Source organism: Delphinapterus leucas, chromosome 15 (assembly GCF_059928025.1).
Source record: "Delphinapterus leucas isolate spDelLeu-1000000601 "Yukka" chromosome 15, BTC_Dleu_Yukka2, whole genome shotgun sequence".
Taxonomy (NCBI): Eukaryota; Metazoa; Chordata; class Mammalia; order Artiodactyla; family Monodontidae; genus Delphinapterus; species Delphinapterus leucas.
Genome location: NC_143143.1, coordinates 14600035 through 14615259, shown reverse-complemented (window position 1 = coordinate 14615259; position 15225 = coordinate 14600035). Strand labels below are relative to the sequence as shown.

At 41.6% G+C, this 15225-nt stretch overlaps 1 pseudogene; it reads left to right on the top strand.

Annotated features, from left to right (window-relative positions):
* Nucleotides 1-194: 194 nt before the first annotated feature.
* LOC149747391 (large ribosomal subunit protein eL31 pseudogene) lies at nucleotides 195-14992 on the top strand (annotated as a pseudogene).
* The last annotated feature ends 233 nt before the right edge of the window (nucleotides 14993-15225 follow it).

The window sequence follows — 15225 nt, the reverse complement described above, 5'->3', positions numbered from 1 at the left end:
TCTATCTTGGGGAAGGAAAGAGAGGGCCGGAGGAGAGGCGCAGCTATCCCAGGAGCTGTGGGAAGACAGCAGCAGACCTCTGTTATGTTTGCCTCTGCACAATTCAGAGAGAAAAAGATCCACCAGCTTCTGTTCCACTGCGTTTCCTTCTCGCGCTGTCTGGGGCAGCCAGTCAGGGTGTGGGCCTGCGCCCCCTAGAGGAAATGCTCTGCAGCACCAGTCACTGGAACGGGGACGTTCCCTTGCTGCGTGCAGGGCTTCTCTCTGTAATCGTGATTGAACTTGACTGCTCCTGGGTGTTGTTGTAGGGAGATTTTTTTTCTGTCAGCCTCATCGGTCTCAGTCTTACAAGACCAGATTGGCGAGGAGGGTAGTGGGGGAGCTGAGGAAGAGAAGACCAAGCCCTGGGACCTTGGCTGAACTCCTTCACGGGGCAGTGACCCCTTGGCCCCTGTATGGGAAGATTCCAGGGCATGGTCCCCCGCTCTTACACTGTATTCTTATGTGCGTGGAGCAGGTGTCCAGGCTGACATCTAAGGGGATGGTCCAGTCAGTCGTTCAGGTTCTGAGATAACATGTTCTCTCTTTGTTCTCATCCACAAGTGGCTTGTCGCTTTTCTGGAGCTGATGTCCCTGCTTGGATCTTACCCTGACAGCATGGCTCTTGCCTTGTCCTCAGAGAAGGGTCTTTCATTTAAGTTGCCCAGATCGGCAAATAGATTGAACGCTAATACAGGTTCGTTTTTTGACAGACACTGAGGCAGGCTCTTCAGGAGGGAGCCAGTGTGAGGAGAGAGCAGATAGGTAAGCCCAGTGCCCGCAGTGATCTGACCTCGGCCCCTTCTCTTGCCTTCCCTGGCCCAGAGCATCACAGCACTCAGTTATTGAGAGTCCATACACATAAGACAGGGAGGGACTGGTTCACGCAAGCTCAAGTCAGCTCAAAATCAGGCCCTGAAGACTTGCTTGGGGCTTCAGGCACGCTGGATAGGAACGCTGTCCCTGCGCCTCTTGCTGGAGCCCCTCCATTCCTCTGCCCCCGTGTTGTCCTCGCGGAGGTGCTCTGTGCCGTCGTGGGGGGACAGGGCTGTGGCCAGTAGCCCAGGCAGAGCAGGGACACTGGCGGCCAGCTTAGAGCTCCTTCTACATGGAGTAAAAGAATTCGGTGGCCCTGTTTAGCCATCGTCTGTTGAGAAGCCAAGGCCAGGCTGCGAAGCGCTCTTGGATGTGGAGGGTTTGTGGTGATCGCCTCCAAATAAAGGTCATCTCTGAGGAAGTGACTTCTCCTAGTTAGGTCCCTTTTCAGCTGTCAGTGGCCAAGCCCAGAACATAAGAAGCGTTGGGTAAGGAAGGAGGGCTCCAAAGGACGGCTGCTTCTCCCAGATTGAAAGGAAGTCTGTCTTCATGGAATTCTTGTGTGTAACGTCCTTGGGTCAAACCAAGGGGCCTGCCTTTGGAGCTTCCCTTATGTTTGACTTCGGGTACCTTTTCTCCCAGGTGCTCCATTCACTGGTTGGGAAGGTGAAAATTATAGGAAATAGGACCGCATGGTGCAATGCTAGCTGCAATTCAGTAAGAATGAAAAACTTAACTGCAGCTAAGTTTGAAAAGATTGAAACAAAACCACAGTGAAACCCAGCACACCATCCCAGGTGGGGGAATTCTCTGGGTAACGCTCTAAATAGAAGACATAGAGGAATCGTCACCATCCTTATTCTACCTCTGGTGAATTCACCAGGCTGTCCAGCACTTATCACGTGGAAAGCAGTCGACTGTGCTCTGAAAATTTCTGTTCTTTCTCTCTGGGGCTTGGGATGTTCTGGGAGCTGTCTGAGCCTTGTGCCTCAGGCTGCTCAGGTGATATAATCTTCCTGTTCTGGGTTGCTCCTTGGAGGACTAGGAAATTGACATCTGCAAGCCACAGAGTGGGGTGACCCTCACTGTGTGATCTTGGTCTAAGTTGGATCCTGAAATGGTTAAGACAAATAACAACAACAAAACAAAAACCACTCACACTAATCATTTTGATCCCAGTTAGAATTTCAGATATCATCCTTCTGCATACCTTCTGTCTGTATTTGATTGTGCTACAAGTGATTAAGCTTTCTCGGGTACCATTTTGCTGGGGCTCTTTCATGAAGGTGGCGCGCCTGCCTCGTGATCCTTAAAAGAGGGAGGCTTTATTCATCAGAAGCCAGAGTGTTGGGAACTGGGGTGGGAGAGGCACTTTTTGGAATTCTGGAAGAAACATACATGTATACATATGTTAATTGGAGGAAGGGCGGGCTGGCAGACGGTCAGAGGAGGTGGGAACAGAGACGGGGAGGAGGGATAGGCAGTTGCCTCTGGGAGTGGGAGGTCACGGGGTGGTCAGTCGTCTTCCTTCTGTACAGTGTGGGCTTTGTGTACACAAGATAACGCTGCCTGTGTTCGTTCATTTCCTGTCTGTGAGCGCTTTGGTGCATGGAGCCTCAGTACCCTCACCTGGCATTAAAGTCAAGAATTAGAACCTGGGTGCCGTGCCTTTCTTGTTTAGAGACTTACTCTCCTCTCTCCTCCGCCCTCCACACTGCCAGCAAATATGTGTTGATTTCTGCTTAAAACGTGGTATGTTTTGGGATGCCATACTAAATCAAACAGGCTCTTCCCTGAGACATGCGGCTGAGCTTCTGCCCTGACCTGAAGTTAAAGGGAGACGGGCCCCCTGGAGGTTCCTCTGCAGGTACCCTCACCTGCTCTCCGTCCCGGCAGGCATACTCACCTGTGCCCCCAGATTTCTGGGGTTTATAGGCAGTGCTGGCCATTCGTTCATGACCCTCAGCTTCCTCACTTGACCATTCTGTCTTTTAGGAAGTGGGTTCACCTGATCCCTTACTGAAGACCCAGTGTTCCGGTAGTTGAAAGCTCTGTACATCGTTTCTCCTCTCCTGGCCCTATACCTCCAAGGCACACTCCAGTACCTCAGTAGGGGTCCCAGGGAGGCACCAGCATGGGCAGCCTCTGCTCCGTGTTCCTACATCTCCATGATGCTGGGATTGGCTGAGGCCAGCAATCCTTATAGGTATGAGAGTTGGAATACATTGGGTTGGCCAAAAAGTTCGTTCGGGATTTTCCATAAGCTGGTACACAAACCTGAACGAACTTTTTGGCCAACCCAGTAATAAACAGATTCAAGGTCCAGAGGCACCATGTGAGTGTCTGTCCGTGCAGCCGCCTGGAGCGGTCAAGGTGAAACTGGCATCTTGGTCCACACAATGAGGGCAGGTCAGGTTTTTCAAACACTTTGGCTTCAGAAGATGCTGCATTACATGTGCAAGATCCCAAGAGGCCAGCAGAGGAACGGCAGCTCTGGTCGTAGCTGACAGAGAAGCCGCTTCAAGCTGCAGGTAGGTGCCCATGTGCAGTGGAGACCAGCCAAAACCCAGAGCTTCCCAGAGCAGACACAGAAAGGGACAGTCTTCTCTTACAGCGGCTGACTGGCGTGCCAGAAGAAGAAACTGAACTCCTGCTCACCCTTTTGCCAACCATGTGCCTTTACATCCCACCCGTTCAAAATGGAAAGTAACACAGAGGCTCCTTGGGACCTTACGTCTGTCTCCGTGCCTGACGTGCACTTGGAGTCATTTGTATTAGTCAGGAGGGAAAAAACCACACGGTAATCTGAATAACTTATATCTTTAATATAAATAGCTATTAATTATAAGAAGATTGGAGTAATGAGGGATTGGCTAATAAAGAGTAGAGATAACTATAAAGAATATAGGAATAGCAGATGTAAGAAGCAGCCGCTAGGGCAGAGATAGAGCGTCCAAGGACGAATACCCCTGTCCCCCCAGAGCTGATACCCAGACCTTTTTTGGAGAAGGCGTGACCATGGCTCACCGAACGGTAGAGAAGTCATGGGGGAACTTGCTGGAAACCCACCCTCTGGGATGCTGGAAAAATCCGTTCCTTGGGAGGTGTCTTGCCAGAGGCCCTCCATGGCAAAACCACCCCAGGGGAGTGCCGGGGAAAGCTGTGGGCCTCTTTGTGCTGCTGACTACCCTGCATGGCAGGAGCTGGGTGCTGGAGAAGCTGTGTGAGCTGTGAGCAAGCACACCCGAACCAGAAAGGAAACATCTCCCTCCTTGCAGTGTCTCACCAATGCCCTCTACTAACAAAGAATCATATCATGTTAGTCGGCAAAGGCAAAAAATACTCCGAAGTCCCAACCCAATTTTTGCGGAGGCGACGAAGGATGAATATGGGACTAAAAGGCAGTCAGTACTGGCACATCATCTACATGTGCTCATGACTCCGCAGATCTATACTCCTGTCCAGGCTTCCTGCCTCAGCCTCGAATTATACACCCAATAACCTGCCAAATATTGCTACTTCAATATCTGTTAGCCATCTCAAACATAATACATCCAGATGGAATTCTTGATCTCCCCTCCCACCCCAAACATCCTCATTCCACCTCCTCCCTCTCAGGAAATGGCACCACCATGCACCCAGTCAACAAAACCCTGCATCACCTTTCACTCCCCTCCTTCACCTTCCCCTTCTCCTTGCGATCCATCACCAAGTACTTGAATACATCTTCAGGATGTATCGAGTTTTCACAGATTCGCTTGTTTGACTCACCATCATCTTTCATCCTGAGTTACTACAAAGACCTCCTGGCTTAATTTGGCTCTCAATTACCCCGACTAACCTATTCTCCAGAATAGTCTTTTGAAACGGTTGTTTAGATCCTGCACTATGCTGACTTAAAACCCTTTGCTTTTTTCTTTTTTAAATTAATTTTTATTGGAGTAGAGTTGATTTACAATGTTGTGTTAGTTTCGGGTGTACAGCAAAGTGAATCAGTCATACATACACATATATCCACTCTTTTAAAAATTCTTCTCCCATATAGGCCATTACAGAGTATTGAGTAGAGTTCCCTGTGCTATACATTAGGTCCTTATTATCTATTTTATATATAGTAGTGTGTATGTGTCAGTCCCAATCTCCCAATTTATCCCTTCCCCCATGGTAACCGTAAGTTTGTTTTCCACATCTGTGACTCTATTTCTGTTTTGTAAATAAGTTCAAACCCTTGGCTTTTAAAATGAAATTGGAAAGGCTAACCATGTTTGATCTGGTTCCTGCCAACCCGTCCAGCCCCAACACACCACCCTGCTCCTTGTTTCCCATCCTCCGCCCTGGCCTTCTTTCAGTTCCTGCCTCAGCTTTTTGTGATTGACATTTCCTCTGCCTGGGATGCCCTTCCCCCCGCCCTTCTCATTTATGGCTGGCTCCTTTTCATATTTTATGTTCCAGCTCAAATGTTACATACTCAGTGAGACCTTCTCTGACCATGCCATCTAAAGCATACTCCCTCCCATTACCATCTATCACATTACCCTATTTCTTTATAGCCTTTATTACCAATAGTAGTTGTTTGTTATGTCTCTATTTTCTTTCAAATAAGCCCCTCGAGGGCATAGATTTTGCCTCTGTTGTTCACACCTATATCCCAATGCTTGGAACAGTCAGTGCCTGGAAAAGAGGTGCTCACAGTCAAGATCTGTTAAACAATCTGTCCAGTATATGGACAGGAGACCACTTGGAGCATCTTAGTATTACCATGGCCTGTGATTAAAGTCAGGGGGAAACTGCAACAAGCCAATCCAGGCAGGATTACTAATGGCCCAGACCTTTCGTGAGTGAAAGTTTGGGTCACCCCACCAGGTAAAGAGACTGAGTATGGAGATTAAGTTTGATATAAGGAGATGCATATGGGTGCCAAGTTGACAGGGGGTGGAGTTATGACAGCTAATTGTATGTGTCATCTTGGTTGGGCCACAGTGCCCAAATATTTGGTCAAACATTATTCTGGATGTTTCTGTAAGGGTGTTTTTGGATGAGATTTACATTCAAATCAGTGGACTTGGAGTAAAGCAGATTACCCTCCATAATGTGGGTGAACCTCATCCAATCAGTTGAAGGCTTGAATAGAACGAAAGCCTCCCTCAAGCAGAGGGAATTCTGACAGCCATCTGTCTTCAGACTTCACTGAAACACCAGCTCTTCCTGGTTCATCAGCAGACTGCCTTTGAACTTGAACTGTAATTCTTTCCTGAGCCTCCAGCCTGCCAGCCTCCCCCATCAGATTTTGGACCCACCAAGCCTCCACAGTCACATGGCCCAATCCCTTAAAATAATTCTCTTCCTATATGTACTGTATCTATCTATCTGTCTATCTATCCCAGGATATGTTATCTATATATATATATATCGTTATTCTAGAAAGAGATTTAGATACATCCTAGGAGAATATATATAATGAAGTGCAAAGGTAGCATACCACATGTTTTACCACCTTACTATTTTCATTTAACATTATCTTTTGGAGATCTGTTCATTTCAGTTCATGTACAGCTGCCCCTCCCCCCCTTTAAAAATTTGATAGTATTCCATTAAAAATATGTTCCACAAAACTATTTAAAAATAGTTTCTGCTGCCTTTTGAGATACACATGCCTCTAACTATTTATCAACAGATTAATAAGCCTTTCCCACATTTAAGCAAATACAGCCCTCAGCTCTCTTGTTCTTGATATGATAAAGACTACTTAGAAACGTTAAAAAAAAAAAAAGGAAAAGTAAGATGGAGGTCTTGGGTTTTTTAGCTGATTGATTCTATAATGCTTATAGATTTGAGTCATGGTTGACCACAATATGGTTCAGCAAGACAGAATGTACTCCTTCGCTTATGTGAATGATCTGTTTTCCTTGATTTTGGATCCTATGGAAAATGGCTTAAGTTACGTGGTTCCTGGATTGCTTCTCACTTGGGAACTTGGCAATTTGATGAGCCCTTCTGCTGTCACTAATCTGATTATCTCCCAGAGTCTATCCCTGAGGCGTTCCCCTGGGTTGCTTCATTCTTAGGCAGCCTTTATCTACTGCTGCAGAGATCGCCTTTGCCAGAAAACCAGAGAAGAGAGAGCGTCACTTTCCTGAAAGCTAGAGAAGTCCTAGAAAGGAATTATGGGCAATCCTCACGCATTTGTTGAGGCCAGGGCAATGGCAGAGCTCACATGCCTATTCTTGGAGCCAAGGGATAGGGTCATCAATGGCTGAACTCTGTGGACTAATAATGTAGGGAGGTGTGGTTCCCCCAAAAGAAGCTAGGTAGACAAAAACCACACATCCTCTACTAGTTTTACAAAAGTGTGTACTCTTTCTCTCTTCTGATAGGGACCTCTGTTTTCACTGGCAGACATTAGTCATAGCCACGTCTATGAGTTTAGCACAGACCTCTAGCTGTTAATGGTTTCTTAAAGTCTTGCATTCTGCAAAAACCAACAAAAAAAATAATTTCCTCTGTGGGGTGAAGTAGGAAAAAAGGGGGAGAGGGTCAAGTTTTAGCTCCTTTTCTCTTCAATGTATATATTAAATGGTTTGATATTAGTTTTTGATGAACTGATATGTGTCCTATCATATAGCAAGTAGAAAATTTAATTCTCCTTCTCTATGATAGTGATGTGATTTTACTATTACAAACCAGGCAAGTCTCATTAAGAAAGATTTGTTTCTTTTATATAACTGCTGCAAGAAAATGTTGCAACTGACAAGGGCTTAATCTCCAAAATATACAAACAGCTCATACAACTCAACAACAAAAAATCAAACAACCCAATCAAAAATGGGCAGAAGACTTTAATAGACATTTCTCCAAAGAAGACATACAGGTGGCCAGTAGGTACATGAGAAGATGCTCAACATCACTAATTATTAGAGAAATGCAAATCAAAACTACAATGGGATACCACCTCACACCGGTCAGAGTGGCCATCATTAAAAAGTCTACAAATAACAAATGCTGGAGAGGGTGTGGAGAAAAGGGAACTCTCCTACACTGTTGGTGGGAATGTAACTTGGTGTGGCCACTATGGAGAATAGTATGTAGGTTCCTCAGAAAACTAAAAATAGAATTACCATATGTTCCAGCAGTTCCACTCTTGGGCATATACCTGGACAAAACTATAATTCAGAAAGAAACATGCACCCCTATGTTCAAGCAGCACTATTCACAATAGGCAAAACATGGAAACAACCTAAATGTCCATTGACAGATGAATGGATAAAGAAGATGTGGTACATATATACAATGGAATACTACTCAGCCATAAGAAAGAACAAAAAATGCCATTTACAGCAATATGGATGCAACTAGAGAGTATCATACTAAGTGAAGTAAGTAAGATAGAGAAAGACAAATACTATATGATATCACTTATATGTGGAATCTAAAATATGGTACAAATGAACTTACCTACAAAACAGAAACAGAGTCACAGACATAAAGATCAGACTTGTGGTTGCCAAGGGGCAGGGGGAGGGAAAGGGAAGGACTGAGAATTTGGGGTTTGTAGATGCAAACATTTAGAATGGATAAACAGTCCTACTGTATAGCACAGGGAACTATATAATTGCTGCAAGAAATAATGGCTCAATGTTATATAAAGTCAAAATTCCTGTCTTAGTCACACATCATTAAAATTTGAAATGATAGGACAATTTGAACATGAAAATAAATAATTATAGCAATGGGTTATAGCCCATTGAATAAATAAGAATCCATGAATTCATGTTGACACGAATAAATAATTACATAAAAGAGGTAGAAAGGAAAGTTCTTAGAGTAAAATGTCAGCTAATAAATATAGAGAAAGAATGATGGGGTTAGAAAACCTCCATTTAGCAACCATCATAATTATAACTGAATCATCATTAATCATCAAAGTATTTTCCTATAAATTACTAATTAATTATAAAGGTAAAAATAGTAACTTCACAGTGGAGACACCTGAAAGACTCCACCTTAATCATTAACCAAAGTTGTTAGCCAAAATGGGACAAACAGACATCATGCACATCACCTATCAATGCCTTGAGGAGAATACAACATTATGCCAGTGATTTTTCTGCCAAAAAGTGAATAACCTGAATCTAATCATGAGAAAAAGTCGGAGAAACCCAAAGTGAAGGACATCTTTTAGAATGACCGTCTTATACTTTACAAAAACGTCAAGATTATGAAAGACAAATTGAAATGGAAGAACTATTCCAGATTAAAGAAGGCTAAAGAGACATGGCACTTAAGTGATCCTGGGTTAGATTTGGGATCAGGAAAAACAATAGCTATAAGGGGCATTTTGGGGACAATTGAGAATTGAATAAAGGCTATAGATTAAATAATAGGATTTTATCAATGTTAATTTTCCTGATTTTGATAATTTTGCTTTGGTTTTTCTCAGAGAATATCTTTATTCTTAGGAAATACACACTGAAATATGTCGGCATCAAGAACCATGATATTTGCAAGTTAAATTCTTTAGGAAGAAAGTGAGATAGAGAGGGTGCAAATGATAAAATGGGGCAAATCTACAAGTTCAAGAAGCTCAAAAAACTCCACGTAAGATAAAGTCATAGGGCTTCCCTGGTGGCGCAGTGGTTGAGAGTCCGCCTGCCAATGCAGGGGACACGGGTTCGTGCCCCGGTCTGGGAAGATCCCACATGCCGCGGAGCGGCTGGGCCCGTGAGCCATGGCCGCTGAGCCTGCGCGTCTGGAGCCTGTGCTCCGCAACGGGAGAGCCCACAGCAGTGAAAGGCCCGTGTACCGAAAAAAAAAAAAAAAAGTCATAGAGACCCACAGCAAAACACATTGTAATCAAACTGTAGAAAGCCAAAGAAAAAGAATCTTGAAAGCAGCAAGAGAGAACCAATTCGTCACATACTATGGAAGCCAGAAGGGAGTCAGATGTCATATTTAAAGTGTTGAAATAAAAACCTGTCAACCAAGAATTCTGTATCTGGCAAAACTATTCAAGAATGAAGGAGAAATTAAGACATCGTTACTAGTAGACCTGCTCTGTGAGAAATGCTAAAAGGACTTCTTTGGGCTGAAGAAAAACGGACACCAGAAGAAGCCACATGGAGAAATAAGAACACCAGTAAAGACAAATACCTAGGTAAACGTAAAAGCATTATTGTACTAAAGGTTTATAACTCCTCTCTTTTCCCCTATGTGATTTAAAAGACATATATGCATAAAACATTAATTATAAACCTGTGCTGATAGGCACACAATTTATAGAGATGAAATCTGTGACAATAACAGGATAAAATGAGAGGGACATAGTTGTATTGGAAGCAGAGTATATACTATTTTAAATAAGTTGGTATTATTCAAACTAAGTTGTTATGAGTTCAAAATGTCAATTGTAATCCCAAAGGTAACCACTAAGAAAATAACGAAAAAAATGTACAGAAAATGAAAATGGTAGGCTACAGAAAAACAATTAAATACCAAAATATGAGGTAATGGAAGAATTGATAAAAAAATATATAAGCTATATAGAAAACAAGAAGCAAAATGGCAGAAGTAAGTCATTATTTAGCAGCAATTACTTTATTTTGTTTGTTTGTTTGCTTTTTAATATAGTCAGTCGTAGCAATTACTTTAAATGTAAATAGATTACACTCTCCAATTTAAAGATTGGCAGAACCTATTTCCCAAAATGTTCCATCTATCTGCTCTCTATAAGAAATCCACCTTAGATACAAAAACACAAAGAGGCTGGAAGTAAAAGGATGGAAAAATATATTCCATGAAAACAGTAACCAAAGGAGAGTTGGGGTGGCTATATTGTTAGACAGAATAGATTTTACATTAAAAAAAAAGGTTGGACTTCCCAGGTGGCTCAGTGGTTAAGAATCCGCCTGCCAATGCAGGGGACATGGGTTCGAGCCCTGGTCCGGGAAGATCCCCCATGCCACGGAGCAACTAAGCCCGCGCGCCTACAGCCCGTGCTCCGCAACAAGAGAAGCCACCACAATGAGAAGCCTGCACACCGCAACAAAGAGTAGCCCCCGCTCACCGCAACTAGAGAAAGCCCATGAGCAGCAATGAAGACCCAGTGCAGCCAAAAATTTAAAAATTAATAAGTAAATAATTTTTTAAAAAGTTATAAGAGACAAGAAAGACATTATAGATTGAAAAAGATTTAATCCAACAAGATGATGTAACAATTATATGCATATATACACCTAATAACCAAGCACCAAATATATATGAAACTCAAAAAAAAGGCAGATTTAAGGGAGATAACAACAGTTTTACAATCAGAGTTGGAGACTTCACTATCCCGCTTTCAATAACGGATAGAACAACCAGAGACGAGATCAGTAAGGAAAGAGAGTACTTGAATGACACTATAATCCAATGAGACCTAACAGACATATATAGAATACTTCACCCAACAATAGTGGATACACACAGAACATTGTCCAGAATAGAACATATGTTGGGCCACAAAGAAAAGCCTTTAGTAAATTTTGAAAGGTTGAGATCATACAAAGTATCTTTTCTAATCACAATGGAATGAAACTAGAATCAGTAACAGAGGGAAACTCACAAAAATGTAGAAATTAAAAAACATGCTCTCAACCAATGGTCAAAGAAGAAATCACAAGGGAAATTAAAAAATACTTTGAGACAAATGAAAATGAAAACACAACGTACAAAACCTTTGGAATGACATGAAAGCAGTGCTCAGAAGGAAATTTGTAGCCATAAACATCTACATTAAAAAAGAAGGATCTCAAATCAATAACGTAACTGTACACCTTAAAGGAACTAGAAAAATGAAGAGCAAATTGAACCAAAGCTAGCAGAAGGTGGAAAGTAAAGATTAGAGTAGAGAAAATGGAATAGAGAATAGGAAAACAAGAGAATATAGAAAATCAATAAAACCAAAACTTGGTTTTTTTAAAGATCATCAAAATTGACAAGTCTTTAGCTAGATTGACTAAGAAAAAGAGAAAACAAATTGCTAAAATCAGAAATAAAAGAGGGGACGTTACTACTGACTTTACATAAGTGAAAAGGATTATGAGAATTCTATGAATATATGTGCACCAACAAATTGAATAACTAAATGTAATGAACTAATTCCTAGACACATAAATCCTACCAAGCCTGAATCACAAAGAAATAGAAAATCTGAATATACTTATAACTAGTAAGGAGATTGAATCAGTAGTCAGAAGTTTCCCAACAAGTAAAAGCCCTGGACTTTATGGCTTTGCTGGTGAATTCTACCAAATGCTTAAACAACTAATAATCCTTCTCAAATTCTTCAGAAAGAAATTGAAAGTGGAGAGAATGCTTTCTAACTTATTCAGTGAGGCCAGCATTGCCCTAATACTGAGCCAGATAAAGACACTACAAGGAAACTACAGACCAGTACTCCTTAAGAACATTAATATAAAAATCCTCCCTTTCCAACCCGGGACGGGCAAGGTGGCTCCGGCAAGGAAGGGCGGTGAGAAGAAGAAGGGCCGGTCCGCCGTCAACAAGGTGGTGACCAGAGAATACACCAACAACATTCACAAGCGCATCCATGGAGTGGGTTTCAAGAAGCGTGCCCCTCAGGCACTCAGAGAAATCCGGAAGTTTGCCGTGAAGAAGATGGGAACTCCATATGTATGCATTGACACCAGGATCAACAAAGCTGTCTGGGCCAAAGGAATAAGGAATGTCCTATACATATCCATGTGCGGTTGTCTAGAAAACGTAATGAAGATGAAGATTCACCAAACAAGCTCTATATGTTGGTTACCTATGTATCTGTCACCACTTTCAAAAATCTACAGACAGTTAATGTGGATGAGAACTAACTGTGCTTGTTCAATAAAGTTACAGAACCACCAAAAAAAAAAATTCCTCAACAAAATACTAACGAAGAATTCAGCAGCATATTAAAAAGGTTACATGCTGTGACCAAGTGGGATATATTCCCGGAATATACAATTATGGTTCAACATATGAAAATTGATCAAATGTTATTCACTATATTGAAAAAACTACCCAATCTTCTCAATTGATACAGAAAAAGCTTGTGACACAATTTAATACCCTTTCATGATAAAAACACTCCAAAAAACTAGGAATATAGATATAAGAAAGCTACATATAAAAAACCCATAGCTAACATTGTACTCAGCAGTGAAAGATTAAAAGCTTATCTGCTAAAATAAGAAAGAAGACAAGGATGACTGTTTTTGCCAATTCTATTCAATATAGTATTGGAAGTTCTAGTTAGAGCAACTAGGCGAGAAAAGGAAAAGCCATCCAAACTGCAAAGGAAGGAGTAAAATTATCTGTTTGAAGCTGATATGATCTTATATGTAGAAAACCCTAAGGATTCCCCCCCACCACACACACACACACACACAACCTGTTAGAAGCAACAGATGAATTGAGCAATGTAGTAGTACAGAATCAACACAGAAATCAGTTGCATTTCTAATAATGAACAAGCCAAAGAGGAAATTAGGAAAAGAGTTCTACCTACAATATCATCAAAAAGAATAAAATACTTAGGAATTAATTAAGGAGGTGAAAGACTTGTACACTGAAAACAGCAAAACCATTGCTGAAAGAAATGAAAGAAGATGTAAATAAATGGAAAGACATCTCATGTAAATTGGTTTGTTGTTGAATTTTAGGAGTTCTCTATATATTCTGGATAACCATCCCTTATCACAGATAGGTGATCTGCAAATATTTTTTTCCTATTCTGTGAGTTGCCTTTATACTCTGTTGATTGTTGCCTTGGATGCACAAAAGTTTTTAATTTTGGTAAGTCCAATATGTCTATTTTTTTCTTTTATTACCTGTGCCTTTGGTGTCATATCTAATAAATTATTGCCAAATCCAATGTTATGAAGCTTTTCTCCTCCGTGCTTCCTTCTAAATTTTACCTCTTACATTTAGGTCTTTCATCCATTCTGAGTTAATTTTTTTACACGGTGTTGGGTAAGGGTCCAACTTCACTCCTTTGCATGTAAATTGTATATTATGTATATTTTACAATTAAAAATAAAGTTAAAAAATTAATACCCTTTGATTAGAAAAACACCCAGTAAACCAGGAATAGCAGGGAACTTCCTCAACATGATAAAGACCATGTATGAAAAACCCACTGGTAACATCATATCATGGTGAAAGACTGAAAGTTTTTTTCGCTAAGATTGGGAACAAGACAAGGATGTGTAGTTTAAGCACTTCTATTAGTATGTTTTCATTTCTCTCTGGTAGATTCATCTTACCTAACTTTTCTGCAGAATTTGACTCATCTGATCAATCCCTTGGCTTTCTCTCTCTCCTTAGCCTCCACATTACTCCTCTTTTTTAGTTTTCCTCTTTTTTTTTTCTCTTTGATGGCTCTTTTTCTTTTGACACACTCCAGGATTTACTCTTAGCTCTCTTTTATCTTCACTTTTTCCAATGGGACTGATTTTTATAAGTTAATATGCAAAACAACACATAAATTGAAATAAAGAATAATACAGTGAGTAGCCATATACCTATCACCCAGCTCAAGAACTAAAACATTGCCTGCTCAGTTGACTGTACCTTTGGTGCCCCTTTCCAATATCCTTCACTGCCACCCCTCCTCCCAGAGGGAAGTGTGGTAGTTTGTTGCATTAATGGCCCCAATGAGTCAGACTTTGTCCTTACTTTTGCTAGTCCCCTCCCACTTTGACTTTGGAGTTTGCCCCTTACCTTTTGATCTCTTCTCCTTTCTCTCCTCAATTCACTGCTACAGCTACAGAAGTTGGCATCAGGAGGGCCTTTGCACTTGCTGTTCCCTGTGCCTAGAACACTCTTGCCCAAATACTTGCATAGTATTGTAGTATAGCTAGCTCCCTAACCCTTTGCTCTGGTCATCTTCTCAGCCAGGGCTTTCCTGTCCACCCTAAAACATCAAACTTCTTGGTTGCACTGGCTATCCCTCTCCCTTGCGTTATTCTTTTCCATAGCAATGGTCACTATCCTATGTACTTTTGTAAATAATGTATTGTTTGGTGGCTCCTCCACCTCTTCCCTAGAATGTAAGCTTCTCAGCTTAGGTACTTTTTTTTTTTTTTTAATAGTCTGGTATCCTCAGCCTAGCATACATTAGGTACTGTAGGGGAGGGAAAATAATTTTCCCTCTGTTCTTCTGAGTTCTTGGCTGAAACCCTTATAATAAAAGAGTAACAAAGAGGAAAACAAATAGAGATTTGTTAACATGTATACCTCACATATACATAGGAGATACCCAGGGAAAAGGCTTAGAATGCCAACTTAAATACCATTTTCCGGTGAAGACAAACAAGGAAAGGTGTCTGTTGGGGGGGT